Raw genomic sequence first — 13,093 nt, forward strand, 5'->3', positions numbered from 1 at the left:
TGAAAAAGTGGGATAGAGGTAAGAAAATATAGTGGAGATCACTTTCCATTAGAGTCTTTCTGTTAATCAAGGTACAACTTACCTTAGCTTTGTTCCCTGAAGCCTACATTTTGCATGCCTCAATTAACGATGACTTGTACTCCTTATCTAAAAGATGAGTGACAATATCTTTTTCATTCTGCAAAACTTAAATGAAATTGGCTTTTGCATTTTGCAGTGGCCATTTGTTGTTTTAAGGCTGGTCTTCTTGTGATGTATATAGCCCTTTAGTGTTATTATTAGAATGTTTCTTATTGAAATTGGCTTTGTGGCGCTGTCTCTCTGTGGTTCTGTCACGCTCCTCAATGCACTGAGCTGTCTGGGGTGCTGAAGTACTGTCTCTTCCATAATGATTGCTTCCCACTAGATGTAGGTGTTGCCTGCTTTGCTGACTTACCACCTTTTTTAGTTTTTAAGTAAAAAAAAAAGATTTTTTTAATAAATGATTTTTATTCAGTCCTCTAAAAAGTAAAAAAATAAGGAAAAAGAGTGAAAACATTGCAAAAGAAACAGACAAGCTGATTTCAGAAAGGCATTTGAGGATGTTTTTTTTTTATTCCTGCTACTACTTCTGGTACCTCATTACCAGAGCAAATGACCAATAAAACCAAAGAATAAAGGAAAAAACAGAGCCGGAGATGTAAATAGCTGCTAGAAACAAATCTTTCTTTCTTGGTACCTCGGACAAACTGCTTTCAAGGTATAAAGTATACACCGTACAGCAACTCTTTAAATATGTTTGCTTTTCACACATTATTGTTTAATTGAAAAACACCAGTTACAATTCATCAAATGTAAAACACCTAGAAAATATGCCCCCTCTCTGAATGCATTACTACAGTGCAATGGCAGGGACAACATATACTGATACTACAAAGCTATTGTATAAGAACTTCCCTAAGTATAACATGTTACTATTATGTGAAAATAATTATACATTAAGATTAATTTTTAAATTCATACCATTGGGTTGTAAAGTCCTATAATTAATGATAAACCTGGTTTCCATTTCCAACAGCCTGTGAATGAAATCACCCCCCCCCCCCCGAGTTCAAATGAGGTTTAACTAAAATACTAAAGAAAAAGCTGACATCAGATCTGGCATGAACTGAATGAAAATGCTGGGCAGCAGGACTGTCCAAACTATGATTTCTAATATCTCCCAAGTGCTCAAGTATCCTTATCTTAACCATTATCTCTCTTATTTTGTCCTTTGTAACATTTTGTGGGTGTACACTCGCAACCTATTAATGTACACAACTCCACAAGAACAACAATCAAATCTGTCAGTAGATCTATACCTTATCCCATTGATTCTGTTGCCAGTCAAGTTTTTTAATCCTTCTACAAACCTTGTATTTCCCTCAAGGGAAGGAACCAAACTGGGCACCCCCCAAAAAACTTTTTAAATTTACAGTTTCCTTCAAATTCAAAAGTCTATGATAAGAAAAAATCCTTGAAGGCAGTCTGGCCGAGGTACCAGGAAGCACCAGTAAAGATTGGTTTCTAACGGCTATTTATGTATCTAGCTCCGTTTATTTCCTTTACCTCGTTACCAGAATCAGCAAAAACAAACTTGAATGCTTTTCTGAAATCAGCTCCTCTGTTTCTTTTGCAAAGTTTTCACTCTTCTTCCATATTTTTTGCATTTTAGAATGACTGAATAAAAAGCATTCTTTATTGAATTTTTTTTTACTTATATGTTTTATTCCCTTTCCTTGTACTTTTATGTATAACCTTTTCAGTCCCCTTTCCTCCTGTTTGTATTAGCTGCGTTATCTACCTCACTGATAAACTCAGAGCTGAACTGCTGATTGTGCTAGTACTTGCGATTTCAGAGAGTATTAATGCTTCTTAATATGTTAGTGTATACTAACACCCAACCAAAGTGGAACTAAATCTATTAGTTTTGCAGCATTGTTCCAAGAAAATATTGTGTGAATGAATCTAATATGAATATGTCCACTGACATGTTTGATAGCAGCATAGATAAATGCATGAACATTTTGGTCACGTTCCAGCATCCCTGTTTTCTACATATTTCATTTCATTATTAATTCTTCAGAACTTTGTAGACAATCTGGTTGTAAATATTTGAAAACAATTTGTAATACTGCTATGTGCAGATTCCTAGCAATAATAAAACCATGTATCAGATAAATACATGAATAGTGCAGTTTTTTGTGTGTGTGTGTGTTGCTTATTCTGTTTTTTTTAATCCACATTTTTTGTTCTACCGTCCTTCCCTTCCCTTGTTTTGAACAGACATATTCTGAGGAGAAGAGTGGCTTCTCCTTATTCAAGTAATAGGTTAGAAGCAGACATGGAAATTATGTTAGTTTTTTCTGAGATCTTTGTAAAATTTTACTCAACCAGGTGTCCAGATTAAGCCTTCATTTTCTGAAGTACTTTGTAAGAGAATAGGTGCTGCACAGGAGATACCTTTCAGTCAGTTGCTATCATGAAATGCAGGCCACTGAAATGTGGTTTGTAAGGCAGAAGTCTTAAAAATACCATGACAAAATTCTGGCTTCTTGCTTCAGAAAATCACCTCATGATCTCTTATTGTTAAGTTAAAAAGTCTTTTGTTTATTTTATAGTAGGGATCAACTATGATGTTGTCTGTGTCCCCAATCTTTTAAATTTGTGCTTAATTCAGCATTTCTGAAATAATGAGACTGACCTCCTTAGGGAGGCCCCCAGCTTAGTTTAGAAGTTTACACTTGGCAACTTTGAAAATATTGCATGTTTAAAATGTTATAACTTTTAGATATTGCTTATTTGGTTGGATCAGAGTAAACATAGAAGTATAGCATGTATTAAACCTAAATATTTCAGTGGACAAAAGTGCTGCTATAAAGTGAATATATTGAAGGTTAACAACTCAATAGAAATGTGCTTTCTCTTGATTAGCAGTGAGCAACAGACTTTTTATACTTTCATGCTCTGTGCCATTTTTGACACAGGACATATTTTTTCTTTCGTATATCCTCACATTCAAAAATAATCCACACATTTGACATTTTCATTATATACAATGGCTTTGTAAAGCATGATCCTCTTCATCGTAAATGGCTGTCCTTACATTTGGGCAACAGCCTGCCTATCATGCCCGATTTGGCGAGAATTCCAAACTACTCTATACCCTCTCATATGTGGAGTGTACCTCACCTGACATTCTGAACCAGTATGCGTAGATTCAAACTGAGGGCACATTTCAAACTAATTAATTTTGCTACTTTGAAGAGTTAAATAGGGCATATTTATTTATGAGGCTTTTATCTTCAGAGGTCTTCATTCAGTTCAGACTATAAAGAGATGTTCTTCATCTCACATTCCTGCAGTCCTTACTTATGGGTAGTCCGCTGTCCTCGGTCGGCCCGAATACCAAAGTATTAGGCTGACGTCGGTCATGGCGCCTAGAACTGACATCAGAGCGTCAGGGTATAAAAGCGCATGACCGACGTCATATCCTCAGTCTTTTTTGCCGCATGGTCCGATGCAGAAGCAGCGTTGCAAGTGCCGTTCGGCGTTCTGAGATTTTTCGAATTCGAAGTTTCAGACCGATACCAAGTTGGGCTAAGTACCCCGTTGGGGAGTATTTTTGTTTTTTCTTGCCTCAGTTATTTACCGGATGTCAGAAAAAGTGAATAATTGTATTTCTTGTGGGAAACAGATACCGCATAGGGATTACCACTCGCTTTGTATACCTTGTTTGGGACCGGAGCACGACGTAGTAGGGTGTCGGTTTTGTGCTAGGTTCAATAAGCGCACTATAAAACGGAGATTAGATTGCGCTAGGTTAGTCTTTGGCAAAAGGTGTAATTATAACATGCCGTCGGATCCTCCGACGCCCGCTTCCACTAAGAAGCGTAAAGACAAGTCTGTAAAGCTTAGGCAGGATGATTCGTCTGTTTCGGACGCCGGTCCTTTAGACGCTACAGGGGAGCAGGTGGCCCCGGCTGAAGTTTCTGTTGAAACTCGGGGGGAAACTTTGATTTTGCAAGAGGTGGCCTCTCAGGAGTCAGGTCAGGCGGAAGGGGCCTCTCAGGTTACTATTCTCCCTACTGTAGCTAGGGTGGTTAGGCCTACTGCTACTATCTCTAAAGCTCCTTCTAAGGGCAGGTCTGTTTTGTCTTCCTCTGGTGTCAATCCTGGTTCCTCAGGGTCTGTGCCTAAAAAGCACATGCTTAAAATGGCAGAAGATTTAATAACTTTAATTAGGGGTTCTATGCCCCCTCCTGATAAGAGGCCCAGGGTAGAGACAGAGTTGGAAAGTTTGGAGCAGGCCTCAGATGATTCAGAGTCTTCTGTGGAAGACATGCAAGATTTTCCTACTTATTCGGATTCTGATGCAGAGGATTCCACTCCTTCTGCTTCTCCCCCTGAGGATTTTTCATTTTCAGAAACTTTACATTCCATGAGGGAACATTTTAAGTGGGAAGGACAGGATTTCTCTGATTCCCGGAAAAGGCTTAGGGAATTCTTGTTTCTACCACAGCATAGGCCCTTAGCTATTCCTCCAGTTTTGGATGTTGTTCAAGATGTTTTCTCGGAGGCTTCCCTTAATCCAGATTCTGTGCCTCCTGCGCCAGTCGAACCAGACAGGTATTACAGGGTGCCTGAGGCTCATAAGTATCTGTATAAAAGTCCTAGAGCAGACCCAGAAACCATTAGTCAGGGGCCTAAGGGTGTTAGAGTTTCTGTTGTAAAAAATCCGGTCCCTCTAGATAAAGAGGCCAGAGCTTTGGATAGATGGGGTAAGAAGGTGTATACCTCTTCTACGTTGGCAATGAGGGCTTTAAATTGCCAGTTTCATATGTTGAAATATCAGAATTTCCTCCTTTCTCAGCTAAAATCTAAAGTGGATGCTTTAGCAGAGGGTATAGAGTGTAAAGAATTGCAAGATTTGGTACATGTTTCTGAACAGGTGGGCAAGCATTCTTTGCAGTGTGGCTTTGATGCTGTACAGGCTTCTTCTAGGGTGGCGCCACTGGTTCAGTTATTCGAAGGCACACCTGGCTTAAGGATCAGAATTTGTCAGAGCATGTTAAGACTAGAATTCTGGACGCTCCTTTACAGTCTGAAGTTTTGTTTGGTCCTCCTGTGGAGTCTGTATTAAAGAAAATGGAGGACAAGGCTAAGTCTATGCAGACTGTTAAAGATTTTTTGCAGGTGCAACCTCCAAAGTTTAGTAGAAATTGGCCTGCTAAAGGATGGACGTACCCTTCTTCTGATTCTCAGTCTAGGGGCAGATCTAGACGTGGTAGGGGCAGAGCTCAGAGTTCCTTCAGACCTAGAACATGGAGTTCGCCTGCACAGTCTGCAGGTGAGGGCAGGGGTCAGTCCTTTCGTAAACAGACCCAATGACCTGCATTTTCAGCTGCCAGATTCCTCTTGCCTGGCAGCTCCTTTGGGAGGAAAGTTAGCACTTTTCAAGCAAAATTGGCTTTTGGTCACCCAGGACAAATGGGTGTTGGACATTATAAACCGAGGCTACAAGTTTTATTTCCATACATTACCTCCTTTCAAAGGTATGCCAGACGTTCCTCCTCGACAAAGGATAGAGGCTCACAAACAGATTTCTTCACTTCTTCAAATAGGAGCTATACAGCCAGTTCCTCTGTCAGAAGTGGGCCTAGGATTTTATTCTCACCTGTTTCTAGTTCCAAAGAAAGGAAACACATGGAGACCAATTTTGGATTTATCTATCCTCAACACTTACCTGGACATTCCAAAGTTCAAGATGCTGACGTTGCAACAGCTTTTACCTCTGTTGGGAAAAGATCACTGGATGGTAACTCTGGATCTCAAAGAGGCTTATCTTCATGTTCCTATCAGGCCAAGTTGCAGGAGGTACCTGCGTTTTCGAGCTGGAAATTTACATTATCAGTTCTCTGCATTGCCCTTTGGCTTATCTACTGCACCCAGAGTGTTCACAAAGGTTCTGGCTCCAGTGATAGCCTTTCTCAGGTTAAGAGGAATTCAGATTTATCCTTATTTGGACAATTGCCTGATTATTGCTCAAGAGAAGGACTAACTTCTTCATCATCTACAGTATGTGATGGCAGTGTTAAGATGCCTAGGGTATTCTGTGAACGAAACAAAGTCCAGTCTAGTACCCTCTCAAGACATGTGCTTTCTGGGTGTGAGACTGAATACAGCTTCCCAGATGGCCTTTTTGACCCCGGACAAACAAAGAAGCCTTTCTCTTTATTTCCGTCAAATGTCTCTACAGTCCAGGCTGACTGCAAGGACAGTCCTTCAAGCCTTGGGGTTCATGGCATCTTGTATTCTGGTGCTTCCCAATGCCAAACTGCATATGAGGAAGCTTCAATGGTATCTCAAAAATGTATGGACACAACACTGCCAAGATCTAGACACTGTCATTCAGATAATACCTTGCATTCAGAAGGAATTTTTGTGGTGGGCTCAGGAATGTCACCTAAACAAGGGACTCTCTGTGACCCGACCAGAGGCGAGTCAGATTCTAACGACAGATGCCTCGGACAAGGCTTGGGGAGCACACCTCAATGGAAAATGGGTGCAAGACACGTGGCCTGTCAGACTTCAACATTTGCATATCAACTTGAAAGAGATGTTAGCAGTCCAGTTTGCATTAATGGCTTTCAAGGATTTTCTTCATCCAGGGCAGGTGTTGATTCAAACAGACAACACAACTGTCATGTGGTACATCAACAAGCAAGGGGGAACCCATTCATACCCTCTTTGCAGGCAAGCGATGATTTTGTGGGAGACTGCTCTCAGTTTACAACTCAATCTTCAGGCAAGGTTTCTGCCAGGAGCACAGAACTCCTTAGCAGATGTGTTGAGCAGACAAATAGTGGATCCTCACGAGTGGAAATTGGATCCTCATGTATTCCAGCAATTGACAGTGTTATGGGGGACTCCAGACATAGATCTGTTCGCTTCTCCACTAAATTACCAGTTGCCAAAGTTTTGCACAAAAAAGTTTCATCACACAGCTTGGAAGGTGGATGCTCTGTCATTCAGTTGGAGCAATCTTCATGTTTATGCCTTTCCACCTCTGCCTCTCCTTCCCAGACAAGACAAGCCAGCCATGATTCTGATAGCACCGGATTGGCCTCGACAACACTGGTACCCACTTCTGAGGAGTTTAGTGAAGGAGCCTCCATGGCCTCTACCTTTAATTCCACATCTTTTGTCTCAGGAGGGCAGTCACTTCCTCAATGTCAGGATCCAGTCTCTGCATCTAACAGCCTGGCATATTCTGTTCTAGACCCTGGAGGGTTTCAGCTTCCTCAACAAGTTTTGAATGTTATTTTGGAGGCCAGAAGGCCTAGTACCAGGAAAGTTTACGCGGATAAATGGAGGAGATTTTTTATTTGGAGCAAAGCAAAGGCATTTGATGTTTCCAAGCCTAATTTAAGTGCTACTCTTCAATACCTTACTGAGTTATTGGACAAAGGTTTGTCTTTCTCATCTATAAAGATTCATGCTGCAGCCATTTCTGCTCACTATGATGGTGATCCTCCTTTATTCTCTCATTCTGTGTTTAAGCAATTTTTTAGAGGGGCAAAGAACATAAGACCCCCACGTAGAGCTCCTACTCCTGCTTGGGATCTCAATTTTGTGTTGGAAAAACTTACTCTACAACCTTTTGAGCCTGCAGCTACTGCCGAATTAAAGTATTTGTCATGGAAGACTGCTTTTTTGTTGGCCATTACTTCTGCAAGAAGGGTTTCTGAATTACAGGCCCTTATGGCAGTTGAGCCGTTCCTAATTTTTCATAAGGACAGGGTATCTTTGCGTACTAATCCTTCCTTTATGCCTAAAGTGGTTTCTAGTGTGGCTTTAAATCAAACTATTCATTTGCCTACTTTTTATGCAAATCCCCAAAATAAAGGGGAGAAGATTTTGCATACTTTGGATATTCACAGGCAGTTACGTTATTACTTGAGCAGAACCAAGGAGTTCAGACAGTCTCAGCAGTTGTTTGTTTCTTTTGCTTTGGGTTTTCAGGGTAAACCTGTGTCAAAACAAACTATTTCTAAATGGATTGGGAGTTGTATTTCTTTCTGTTATTCCCATCATGGTAAGGAGGTTCCGGTTGGAGTTAGACCTCATTCCACCAGGGCTACTGCCACTTCTACTGCCTTTCTAAGAGGGGTAGCTACAAAAGATATTTTGGAAGCAGCTACTTGGAGTTCAGTACATACTTTCTCTAAACACTACCACCTTCCTGTTTATTCTAAATCTAGGGCTGGGTTTGCCACTGCAATATTACAGGGCATTTTAGCAGCCCCTAATGCTTTATGATATTTCCATCCTCCCATTCCCGTTGCTTTGGGATTCTACCCATAAGTAAGGACTGCAGCAATGTGAGATGAAGAACATAGTACAGTTTTGTACCTACCATAAATGTAGATGTTCGAAGATCCACATTGCTGCAGTCCAATTTTCCCTCCCTCCTTCCCCACTGCTGTTTGTTATGGTTATAAAGTTTGGGTGGTGGTTGTTGTTCGGCATGCTTTTGGGAGGTATTCTGTTTTTGGCTGTGGTCTCTATCTTTAGGGCCTTCTGACATCTGGGGCAAGAAAAGACTGAGGATATGACGTCGGTCATGCGCTTTTATACCCTGACGCTCTGATGTCAGTTCTAGGCGCCATGACCGACGTCAGCCTAATACTTTGGTATTCGGGCCGACCGAGGACAGCGGACTACCCATAAGTAAGGACTGCAGCAATGTGGATCTTCGAACATCTGCATTTATGGTAGGTACAAAACTGTACTTTATTTATTTTAAAAAGTTCAGTGTTTAGCTGCAACACTGATCAAATTTGGAGTTCTCTGTCAACAGAATTAGACAATATTTAGAAAATATATTTTAATTATTTCCGTATGTGTACTGCTTTCAAGTTTGTTTGCTTTCATCTTTTCAAATCTGACAGAAGTGTGTATAACTGTGAAACAATTACTCCTACTGAAGAAAGCTTTTACAAATGCCAGTTTAGTCTGGAAAAAGATCATGTTTTAGAAAGTTGTATTTGTATGTTTAGTGTTTCTTCTTTGTGTTTTCAAAATTCAATGTAACTTTGAGTATGTTTGTTTTAAGCGTAATGCAATTCTTAATTATTGTGTTGCTATTCCTTGCACTTAAACTAGCCAGATTACTCATCTTCCCAAAAAAAATTTTAAAGTGAAAATCACCTACTGCTGAGTCCGTATTCCCCTCTGGTTGTCCCACTTCACAATTTTGAACAATCTTTTGCCTTCGACATTTTTTGCCCCATTGTTTTTCTCTCTTCTTGACTGAACGTTATGGGGAAAGTATACATGCACAACTTTTACAATATTTTATTGAACATAACCTCATCTGGGTACCATTCATAAAGTCAAATGCAGCACCCAAAAGATTGACCTGAAAAGGTCAATCCTCAAAACAGCTAAAATAAACTAAAAAAAACATGCTCTATGCATGTAGCAAGCCCTTCCATACCCTTATGTGAGGGGCTATGCCATCCATAACGACTGCTAATTATATATATATCAACCCCAAAAATGCACCATAGTGGGGAAAGGACAAAAAGCCAAGTCCGTACTCTAATGTGATCTTGGGCAACTGCTAAGATAGCTGGTCAACCTATGTGAGTTTCAATGTTTTCAGGGCATTTGACTTTATAAATTGTATCCTCTCATCTGCACATCTCAATACAGTTTTGGCCAGATCAGACTACTGGATCAGCTTGTTTTGTAGCTGCAGAGTGTTTCAAGCAGCATTCTTTTTTTTCACTCTTCCCATGCATCTACTGTCCACCAATTATATATCTCCTTACCTAATTGTAACCATTCATTCTCTTCAAGACAAGAATTAATTTAGAGGAGAGGAAGCCACCTCCTAGACATCCATTAGGGAATGTTCTTCCTTTTTATTGTCCTAATAATTCCCATGGTGACTGGCATGTATATCCTAAGATAGAAGGACTCTACTGTTGATACTAATGTGCATAAATAATGCTGCATTTGTATGCAACAAATACCTCATGACTCAGGCTTAATGAAGCCACATGTATGTCTCAGATGCATGCCTCTAAGAAGTGTACCCTCCCCCCAATTAGTTGAGCCAGACTTAGATGCTAGCTCTCAGCTTCTCTCCAACTCCTGTAGAATCAGGATCATTGATTAAACCCCAGTTAGCTCTTTTAGAGTCAAAGTTTTATTCTTCTTCTTTAATTAGTGTAGCACTGTAGCAGTATATTTTATCAAATGGGCTTTGTTATTAACTAGTACATATTTTTTCATCACATTGCTCCCTTCTTTGCCCAAATTGTGGCCCTTCCCACAGACAGTGTTCAACAAGGATATTGAAATGCTGTTGATATTATTTGTCCTCATCGACTAGTTCCACTGGGGTCTTTCTAAGCTGAGTGCTTGGCCCTTCCTCATTCCTGCATTTATTAACAATATGCCATTTAATTGTGTATCAGCCAAAGTTATTCTGTGTGTGGATAGCTACACAGTACAGTGCCGTACCATGCTCACTGATATTTAACTTGAGAAAAGGCAGGTGAGCCAATTTTAATGTACAGGTTAGTATTGCTAATACCAAAAGGAATATTTTTAGACTGAGTAAAATTAGCCCATCAATTTGCCTACAATGTCAAACTCTATCCTATGACAAAATATCCCATTGAATTTTTCATCTTAGTAAAACTACTGAGAGATGTTTATCATTCTCATTGCTGCAGTAACCTTTGGCCATTGGTCTGGCTCCCTCCAAGACCTAAGCTTTGGCTGCTTATTGGCTTACCCCTTGGAGGGAAATGAGCAGTCAGAGTACAGACTTCAGTACTTTCTTGCTGCCTCAAGGGAAAGCAGCTCTGAGACTCCCCAGTAACAGCAATTGGCTACAGGCTACATTTATGGCAGATAAGTCCCCCCTAGGGGAACCCTTTCACACAGAAAATGTAGCCTTTTTTTAATATTTTTGATGTATTGTTTTATTTTTGAAGAATACCTGCAATCCATTTATATCAGATTTTTAGAACTGGGCTTATTACTGAATGCTGGAGATGTTTTGTGAGAAAATGTCTCATGTTTGAGCCATTTTAACTGAAGTGTAATGATTTACTGATTGGCAAGTGTTTTTATGTATTTAAAATGGTGTTTGAGTATTTTGGTACTGGTGTACAATTTGTGGCAACTTATCTCCATTATTTTATTGCCTGGGGCATTTACCTGAAGATGTTATACCTAAGTATTGGGAAGTTTATTTCAGGCTTAGAATTGCATTTTAGGTTTGGTTCTTGCATGCACTTCATGACAGCTTACCTTCATTTCTTGTTTTCCATCAGTACAATTTCTGTGAAAGGAACTTAGAGTTCTGACAGGGTTTTGTGTACTATTTTGCATTTTGAGGGGCTGCATGGTGAGGTGTAACTGTGTGAGCTGCTTGTGAACACTTGTCTGACAATTTACTTTCCAACTAACTCTTCCCAGCAGTGCTTACTGACAGTTAGGCTTCCTCCTCAGCTACAGCTTGGATTCTTAACACCAGTCCTAATGTTTCTTCTCCCACTGCACATAAAAAGAAAAAGAAAAAAGCAACATAATAACTACACTGCAGGCTCAGACAATGCCTCAGACATTGGTGGGTGACTCTCCAGTGGCCATGTGTTGTTCCTCAGATCACTCCCAGTTCCTCTGATGTAGTCCCTCCTGCCATATGGACCAGTGGTTAGCCACATCCACTGTGGCTGTTCTAGTGTTCAATGTAAGCATGGGAGAACCATCTTCTGTGGGATTGGGAGTTTCTCTAGAAGGTTCTTCTCCGAGGGGCTGGGGAAAGAGACTTCTTACCCAGGATGAAGTGCCTTCTGTATGTCATTCTCCTTTTAAGGATGTCCCTAAAAAAAAAACAAAAAAAAAAACAACAAAAAGTTAGAAATTGCTCTTATAAATAATTGTCTGTTCATAAAAATAATTTTCTTAACTTAGGAAGGAATTTACTGCAGGCTTTCTGTCCTAGAGAGCAGAAATCTATACCGGAAGAATAACTATGTCAGTATATTCCTGAGGAAAATGTCAGAGGATTCTAACATACACAGACACGTCTTTTTCTTTGTCTGATTCTCAAGACCAAGAGTCTGATTCAGAGAAAAGTTTGTTCTCTCCAGAGAGAGGCAGGTCTTTTTCTTTGTCTGATTCTCAACACCAAGACTGATTCAGAGTAAAGTTTGTTCTCTCCAACTCTATTAGAGGAGTCTTCCTTTAATAAGACCAATTCCAGGATGAACAATGCATTTTTGTGCGAACAAGTGGATGTTCCCTCTAAACTTATGTTTTGCTAAAGTGGATTTACCACTTGCTACATCCATTACTCTTGTTTTGCCAGCCTTGTAGAATGTGTTTAATGCTGCCTGCAATAACCCTGACCCTCTGCTTTCATTCTCCCCAAAAGTAGAACACTTATTAGGTACCAACCCTTCCCAGTTCTGGCCTTCATCAAGAAAGAACTGCACTGGTGGAGGTGAAAGACACCTCAGATTGCTTGGGGTGCAGTTTCTATGGAAGTAAAGGTGAGAGGCCTGTGGACAGTTCAGACAAACCAAAGCACATAAATATAAAAGAGATGTTTGCTGTGATCTGTGCTGTAGAATCTCTTCATGACCTGTGGTCCTCCGGATCTTTACATGTAATTGCAGATAATACCACAGTGATGTGGTACATAAACAGAAGGAACCAGGTCTTACCCCATGTGCATCCTGACTATGATGGCTGTGGGGCTTAGCTCTACAGCACTGTATAACCATCCAAGCATCTTACATACTATCAGACCAAAATGTAGTGGCAGACAAGCTGAGCAGGACCAGGAGAGACCCCTTTAAATGGAAATAGAGTAACAGGGTCTGCCAGGAATGGATCCAGTTGCAGGAATCACCTGAAATGGGATCTGTTCACCTCCTTTCAAAACAGACAACTAAGTAAATTGTGCAACATAACATCTTGCAGACAGTCCTGGAAAACAGATGCATTTTCATTCTGTTGGTCTGCAATATATTCATTCCTACCC

Source organism: Protopterus annectens, chromosome 10.part0 (assembly GCF_019279795.1).
Source record: "Protopterus annectens isolate FY-2018-M chromosome 10.part0, PAN1.0, whole genome shotgun sequence".
In the NCBI taxonomy this organism is placed as follows: Eukaryota; Metazoa; Chordata; order Ceratodontiformes; family Protopteridae; genus Protopterus; species Protopterus annectens.